The sequence below is a fragment of the Arvicola amphibius genome, chromosome 5, assembly GCF_903992535.2.
Source record: "Arvicola amphibius chromosome 5, mArvAmp1.2, whole genome shotgun sequence".
In the NCBI taxonomy this organism is placed as follows: Eukaryota; Metazoa; Chordata; class Mammalia; order Rodentia; family Cricetidae; genus Arvicola; species Arvicola amphibius.
In genome coordinates, this window is record NC_052051.1 from 66,457,673 (window position 1) to 66,466,561 (window position 8,889).

Consider the following 8,889-nt stretch of genomic DNA (forward strand, 5'->3'; position numbering starts at 1 on the left):
GTAGAATCCCAACTCAAACATTGCTGAAGAATTAAAGAAAGAAAACATCTCTTCCCTCTCTTTTACTGTTTTCAAGTCCTCAAATATAGTCTCTATTTATAACTTTGATTCTGGTTTTTATTTCAGATTATACTCTACTTAAAATCAAGTATACATTCATACAAATAAACAAACATATATTATTTTCACAAAAATTAAATTAGATTTATACTCCCATTTGAATGATATATTTGAAAGTAAAAATATGTTACTTATAGAAAATAGCAAAGAACAAACAAAAATTTCTAAAAAATATCTATAATTCCATTGCTCACATCTTGATGTTTGGCAAATTTCTTGGACATTTTATCTACACATATGTTATCATATGTCATTAAATTTTTTAATGCGTGTATATGAATGTGTGTAGTGTGTGTGTGTGTGTGTGTTCAACAATGTGTGCACAAACATGTGCTCATGGTAGTTTTAGAAGTGAACATCTACAGTCTTCCTCTATTGCTTTCCACACTAATATGTCTTTGCTAAGGTCTCTCACTGAAGTTGGAGCTCACTAATTGGTTGAGTCAATGTCCACCTGTTTTGGCCTTCCCAAGTGCTGGGAGTACAGGTATGTGCTACCACTCCCAGCTTTTTACACAGGCGCTGGAGATCTGCACTCACATCTTCATGTTTGTCTGGCAAGCACTTTGCTAACTGATTTATCCCCTCAAACACTATCGCTGCTTTTTCACTCTTCCCTTCCTTGAGCAGTTTGGAACATCGCAGCCTGTTAATATTTTTCTTCTAAAGTGGGGCCCAACTAAATGTAGCTCTCCCATCAGTTTCTATGTAAGAGAAAAAGAGAATAATGAAAAAAGATACAGTCATGGGAAGAATAGTAGGCAAACTTGATAACTGGGCATGTAAAATATTTCTGGGGAAGAGAGAATAGCACCATACCCACAAAGTGCTAATGATAGGGCTTGTTTCTGATGGTCAAAGTACAGGGTCTTCCTTGAGAGACTCTCAAATCCTCTGCTCATCACGAATGCATCAGATTAAACGTGCTGGTGTTAGTGCATTAGATAACCAAAGTGTGGACCAGGATTCCTTCTCTTTGGTCTTTCTTGGCCAGTATTCAGTGGTGATGTCTTTACCAATGGCTAAGCCTCATTAACCTGTTGAGGGTGGAGAATTTTTTTATCCTCTCTCATTTAATTTTATGAATCTTCTGATAAAACTTGCGATGGTGTAGTTTCTGTCCTGCCCAGTGCAGCAGTCATTCAGTCTCAAATAAACACACAGAGGCTTTTGTTAATTATAAACTCTTTGTCCTACTGTTCAAACTTTTTACTAACCAGCTCTTACGACTTAAATTCACCCAAAATTCTTGTCTGTGTATGGCCACATGGCTTGGTACCTTTTCTCAGTGAGGCATTTTCATCTTCCTTCCTCTATGTCTGGCTGGTAACTGACTCTCTGCCTTTCCTCTTGCCAGAATTCTTGTAGTCTGGTTGGTTGCCCTACCTATACTTTCTGTCTGGCTGCTGGCCAATCAGCATTTTTTTGTAGTTTTTTTAATTGATATTTATTGAGCTCTACATTTTTCTCTGTTCCCCTCCTTGCCTTTCCTCTCCCTCCTTCAATCCTCCCCCAAGGTCCCTATGCTCCCAATTTACTCAGGAGATCTTGTCTTTTTCTACTTTCTACTTCCCATGTAGATTAGATCTATGTAAGTCTCTCTTAGTGTCCACATTGTTGTCTAAGTTCTCTGGGATTGTGGTTTGTAGGCTGGCTTTCTTTGCTTTATGTTTAAAAACCACCTATGAGTGAGTACATGTGATAATTGTGTTTCTGTGTCTGGGTTACCTCACTCAAAATAATGTTTTCTAGCTCCATCCATTTTATGTGCTCAATTATGTTCACAGCAGCTTTGTTTGACATAGACAGAACCTGGAAATAACCTAAATGCCCCTTGATCAAAGAATGGATAAGAAAAATGTGGTATATTTACACAATGGAGTCCTACACAGCAGAAAAAAAAAACAACAGCCAATCAGCATTTTATTGAACCTAAATGAGTGACAAATGTTTGCAGTCTACACGAGAATTATCCCACAGCACCATGGATAAGTCTTCCCACCAGTTCTTTGTGCATTTGGTTTAGAGACTGATGATGATGATGATGATGATGATGATGATGATGATAATGTGTTCATATTGAGAATACCCTTGGGAGCAGAGACTATGAAATGTCTTTCTTTAGGATTTAGATGAATTATACCCATTCTCTGCCTCACACTCTTACAAACTTACACCTTTTTCCTTAAATTAACTCAGGCACGGCATCCAGTTTTGTTTTGTTTGTTTCAACAAAAAACTCAGGATTTTATTTCAATCCCACTGGGCAGGGCTTGGCAGGACAGGGAGCATGCTCTCACAGAGAGAAGAGGCCTCTACTGTACTTGCAGGCAATGACAATGGTTTATGCAGCACCACAATGACTGAGTCCCCACACAGGAACATCTTGGAGATGTAGCAGCTTTGACTTCTTGCCCGGGCTGGTTTTGAGAACCTTAGTTTACATTTCCTTCACATTCTCCAGCACCATGTTGCAGTGTCTGTCAAAGGTCTTCACCCAGGACCTTCTTGTTGGTGGGCAGTTAATGAGAACTTGCATGTTGTTCTTGACTGGCTGCGTGAACGCTGAGAGTGGACCTGTGCTGAATTCCTCCTCCTGCTGCTTTCACAGCTCCTCTGGGGTCATCTCACTTGGGTTTATTGAGGAGCCTCGAATAAATAGCAACTACCTAGTCTCCATCTTTGGCCCATGTCCTTCCAGCCTCCAGATGTCTCAACTTGAAAATAACCCTCCAATAGTACACGGTATGAGTGCCTATAATCCCAGATCTGGGGAGGCATCTTCCTATGCTGCAGCTCACTCAACAAAGCTGGTTTCTCCCACTTGCTCCTCTCAGCACCCAGACTTTCCATTAGTCCAGTGGAAAATGTGGAGAGTTCTTTAAGTCACCCCCTGAGCCTTGGGTCCAGTGACTCACGATTAATGCCTTCTGTCACAGTTTGGGTCACATTCTCAACTCTGCCCCTGTTGCCATTTCTGCTCAACAGGCCTAGGATTTGGGTTTTCAAATTGGATTATAACATCCCATATTCCAATTCCCTTTCTTCGTGATTCCTCACTTTATCACAGAATAAAGATTTCTATTCAATTTGTTTCCTTTTATCTCTGACAAGTGGCTGCATCTGACACAAAAACTGAAATCATTCACTGCCTATTTGGCTTGGGCTCAGAAAATTGCCTAGAATTTGTTGGTAGTTGAGGTATTTTTACTGTATATTCTTTTGTCATGATTTAAAAGTTCTTGCTGCCCAAAAAATCCCCACTAACCATCCGTACTTAGTTAGCTTCCTGCATTTCTTTAGGCCAACCCTCACGAGCTTCATTTGTTAAAAATGAACAAGTATTTATTGTGCCTTTCTACACCAGGGGTTGCTCTAAGTGTCAATGACATCAATGAACAGACAGATTTAGCCCTTGCTTCCCCTGTAGCAGCATCTACATCCCAGTGAGTCATGTGAGACTGCCATGTGTGGTTGTTTCATCCCATCAGATTCCAAGCTGCTCTTCTTCTACCCTCTCTTGGTTTTATATTGCAGCCTATGCCAATGCCATATTTTGTTTATTACCTATACTATTCTTGTACTCTAAGACTTTTGGTATTTTTCATATGTTTTCTTTCTAAATCTACTTAGGTTATAAAGCAAAATTTTACATTTATAAAGGAATTGATTTCCCAATATATTTAGTCATATTTGAAGAGTTCTGTGGGCCACCATGCCCCCCTTTCTCATTTGATAACTTTAATCTGTTTCTGTTTTTGATTATTTAATGGCTAAGAAAAGCCCTAGGTAAATGAAGGAAAGCATACACATAAAAGCTTCATGACAAGTAGAAATGAATGTCCTGGCATAATGAGAAGAGAATCATGTTGTCTGTGGAAATAATTTAAACTCTAGGAATGATGGTGCCTAAAATCAGATGCAAAATTCTGTTCAATGTGGAGATTCCAGAAATCAGTGTCAAGAGTAAATTTTTTGGAATTGTCTGGGATGCCCTCTGTTTGTTTGCGCTATTTGTATTTCCTTTCTTCTATGCTGTTTCTGGGATCATTGTGCTATTTTAGTTCTTACTTAACCATACTCCCTGTTGAGATGCTAAAATATCTTGAAAGTGGCAGTGCTGAGTTTTTTACATGCCCAGGAGGTGGAAAGTGCAGGGTTGATTTGTAATGACACTTTCCTGTAGAGTAAATTTTTAGCTGTAATGATATTTTGGGCTGCTTGATCCCACTAGATTTGGAGAAGTTTGAATTACCTTAAATAACTTGAACACAAACACTCCTCTGTTACCCCTGAGACACACTCACTGAAGCATGGAAATTAATTCAAATATGCATCTAAGCTTCATTGAATTTTAATCCAGGGGTTTATAGAATTATTTACTGATATTTGGGAAATGAAACTTATTCCATAAGGAAGGTCTGATCAAGGGTGGAAGCCAGAGCAACCCCATAGCTTAATCTTTATGATAATGTTCCCACTGAAGTAGGTTCTACTTCTCCACTGCTTATACCACAGGCCAGGATGTGTCTGCTTCCATCAATGCAATATGCTAGAGATGCTGCTGCTTACATTTTAAGTATAGTTCTTTAAAAAAATATTTATTGATCTTCATTTCACATGTGTGAATGTTTACCTACATATATGTATGTACATCATGTGTTTACCAAGCACCTGAAAAAGGCCAGACAAGGACACCACATCCCCTGGAAACTGGGATATGGATGGTTTTGAGTTTACGTGAGGGCACTAGGAACCAATCCCAGGTCTTCCTCAGGATCAGTAAGAGCACGTAACTGCTAAACCTTGTCTCCAGTCCCTAGATAAAACTCTTAAGTAGCTTGGAATCTTTGCTTCTGTGTAAGGATATGAATTCCTAAATAATCCACTAGATAGACAATATAGAGATTCTGACACGGCGTGGAGAGGAAGTAGTGTCGAACTAAGGCCAATCTTCCAGCTGTCTGTGAACAGACAGGCAGTGACTGAAGATGCCCACTTGGAACTAGGTCCTGTTCCTTTTGCTACAGCTGTGGCGAAGTGGTTTGGAGACAAATCATAGAACTAAGCCTTTCTCAAATTCTGTTGCACAAAACTGAGAGGAAAGTGAAGTGGCTGCTCTAAGTCACTAAGTTAGGAGGTCGTAGATGAAAGAATTGGAAACTCTTTGAATGCAGCATTCAACTTTTAAAACCCAAGCTGCTTCAAGGCTTAGGGAGCTCCACTGAAGAGGCGGCAGAAAGATTATTAGAGCCATAGAGGATGGGTGGCTTGAAGGGAACGCTGTCTTCCAGACACAACGGGAACAGAGCACATTTGAACTCAGAGATTGTGGCAGTTTACACATGGCCTGCATAGGTTCAGGCCAGGTTGGATCTGATCCCTGAGAGTGGCGGTGATCATGGGATTCCACTCCTAACCGAGAAGCTATCTTCAATTGATGCCTTCTTAAAGAAAAAATTGGTTTGCTCAGGTAGAATCTCTTGGGGGTATATAACTACACTTAAGGCCAGGATACATATCCAGCAGTAGATGGCCAACACAAAACAAACTCAATAGTATTTTTGAGTAATTTTTGTCTCATATTGCTTTGTTTGAATATTTTTTGTCTTACTGGATGTTTTCTTATATACTGTGGTTTATGATAATCCATTTTTTGGGTTTTGTTTGTAGGTATATGTGATATGTATGTATTCTGTTTTCTCTACATTTTTATTCTGCTTTCTTTGTTTTTGTTATTGTCTGCCTATTTGTTTATTTTCTAAGAGTGAAAGGGTGTGGAGTTGGGTGGGATGTGAAGAGGATTTTGGAGGAGCTAAAATCAGGAAAAGAGTGATAAAAGTATATCTTATGAAAAAAAATTAATTAAAAAATTCTACTATGTAAAATAACATAATACTGACATCATAGAATATAATCACATATTTGTAAAGATATACTTCGATTATTCTGTCCCAAGCACCCTCCATATCTCCTTCCCATCTCCTCCTCCATACTAGTTTCTTCTTCATGTATGACTATTTGTCTTGTTTTGTGAGTCATTTATTTTAACCATGGTCATGTGTATGACCAGTGGATTGAGGCTACTTATTGGGGCCTAGTGGAGTCACCAATTAGTACACAACAGAAGGGGATAAATAATTCTCCACTTATCAAATCTATCACTATTAGATAGTTCTCTCTCCCCCTCTTCTACCCATGCCTGACTCTTGAGAGGCCTATTATTCAGGCCGTTCTTTCTTCTTTCTTTCTTTCTTCCTTCCTTCCTTCCTTCCTTCCTTCCTTCCTTCCTTCCTTCCTTCCTTCCTCCTTCCTTCCTTCCTTTCTTTCTTCCTATCTTTTCTCATTTTACATACCAATTTCAGTTTCCACTCCCTTCCCTCCTCTCGTTCCCTCCACCTTCTCCCCCATCTCAACCCCATCTACTCTCAGAGAGGGTAAGGCTTCCCATAGGAAGTCAACAAAGTCTAGTACACTGTTTTGAGGAATGTACTAGAAGGCCCTCCCTACTATATTTAGACTGAGCAAAGTATCCCTCCAAAGAGAATGGGTTCTAAAAAGCCAGTATAATAGTGGAGATAAATCCTGGTCTCATTGCCAGTGGCTCCACAGTCTGCCCTAGTCATAAAACTGTCACCCACATTCAGAGGGCCTAGTTTGGTTCTATGCTGGTATGTCACTGTCAGTCCAGAGTTGGTGAGCTTCAGCTCATGCAAGCTATTTCAATGGATATCCCCATCATGGTCTTGACCTCTTTGCTCATATTCTCACTTCTCCGACTCTTCAACTGGACTTTGGGAGGTCAGCCCAGTGCTCACTAAATCTCTGCCTCTGATTTCATCATTTGCTGGATGAAGGTTCTATGATGACATTTAAGATAGTCATTATTCTGACTACAGGGCAAGGCCAGTTTAGGCACACTCTCCACTATTGCTTAGGGTCTTAGCTGGGGTCATCCTTGTAGATTCTGAGAATTTCTCTAATTCCAGGTTTCTTGTTTGCCCCAAAATGCCTGCCTGAATCAAGATATCTCTTTCCTTTCTCTCCATCTCTGTCTTTCCCCCATCTTGACCATCCCATTCCCTCAAGTTATCCTCTCCCTCACCTTCTCCTCTCCTCTTCCTCTTTACTTTTCCTTCTCTCTCCCACTCCCATGCTTCCAATTTTCTCAGAAGATCTTACCCATTTCCCCTTCCTAGGAGGATCTATATATGTTTCTGTTAGAGTTCTCCTTGTTACTTAGCTTCTCTGGGGTTGGATGGTCTCTCTCTGTTGGGCCTATTTTTAATCAGTCCCACTACAGTGGGTGTGGATTTTATTGTTTCATGATTTTAGTCATTGTGTCTTGCCTAGAAGGTAAAATTTTTTTAAGTCCTCCTCCCTATGATCTTCTAACCCTTCTTCAACGTTCTTTGAGTCTCAGAGGGGTGGGATAGGTATCTTTTCTTAGGTCTGAGCATTCAACTGTTATTTACTCTCACAACCTTTTATAGCCATCTCATTGTTGGAAGCTTAAATGATATAGGGAGTGTGAAAGCCATTTGTAAGTAGTCATTTTTATGGTTTAAGTCTAATTGACACTGCCTCCCTATTTTGTTTTTTTCAAAACAAAGTTTCTCTGTGTCACTCTGGCTGTCCTAGAGAACTCTCTCTTTAGATCAAATTGTCATCAAACTTAGAGATCCACATGCCTCTGCCTCCAGAATGCTGTGACTAAAGGCATATACCAGCAGTAGCAATAACAGGAGAGTTCAGAGACAAAGTAAGTAAACAATAATCCAAGTAAAAAAATTCATGTATTATCATGAATTGTAACCAATTGTAAGAGTTATTAATTTGGTTTTGATGATCTCATTATTAACCTTTAGTAAATAAAAAGAAAATTTGAGATTGCATACAAATTTTGTATGAATACACCCATACATATTTCATATGCATAATCACAGACTTAGGTCTATCATTAGATTAGGGATTAGTGATCTTGAAAGGGAAATAAATATTTTTCTATACAAAAAAGATTATTGGATTGAATTAAACACCATCTCAGAGATATCTACACTTCATATTTCATAATATTAGAAATCGTGTTGAAGAGATTAAGTGACATCCATTTAGTAAGTGGAGTTTGTGATTCCAACCTAGCTATTCCTGACTCTGAAGGTCTTTCCACTAAAGCATGCATATGAAAGGTCTCAGCTGTAAGTTACAGAAAGCAGTTGTTCAAACAAAAAGGAAAGTTTTTTTTTCTGGTCATGGAACCTTGCAAATTTTCTGAAAAAAAATAGAAAACAAAAAATTATGTTGCATAATACCATGGCATATGATAAATGGAAAATGTGTTGATTTGCACTTCCAGAACAAGAGAATTCTGTCATGATGTTACATGTGATTCCAGAATTTGGGAAGCAGAGGATGATGAATTCAAGGTTGTCTTGTCTATTCAGGCCAGTGCGGTGTCTCTGGAACCCTTTTTCAGAAACAGTTTGAAAACTATGCATTGCATATAACATATTTGTATGGTAACAGTTTTGTATAGTAAAGAGATACAGGAATAGAGAGGTGGTTCAGGGGTTAAGAGCATTGACTGCTCTTGCAGAAGACCTGGATTTGGTTCCACCAGTCACATGCTAGCTCATAGCCATTCTTAACTGTAGTTTCAGAGGATCTGATGTCCTCTTCTTGTCTCCATGGGTATACATACATGTAGCTAAAACACTCATACCCCAAAATATAAATCTAATATTATATATATAATTAGGCACAACTAGC

The 8,889-nt window shown here is 39.0% G+C and overlaps 1 pseudogene; it reads right to left on the bottom strand.

Annotated features, from left to right (window-relative positions):
• Window positions 1–2,373: 2,373 nt before the first annotated feature.
• LOC119815256 lies at window positions 2,374–8,302 on the bottom strand (annotated as a pseudogene).
• Window positions 8,303–8,889: the final 587 nt, after the last annotated feature.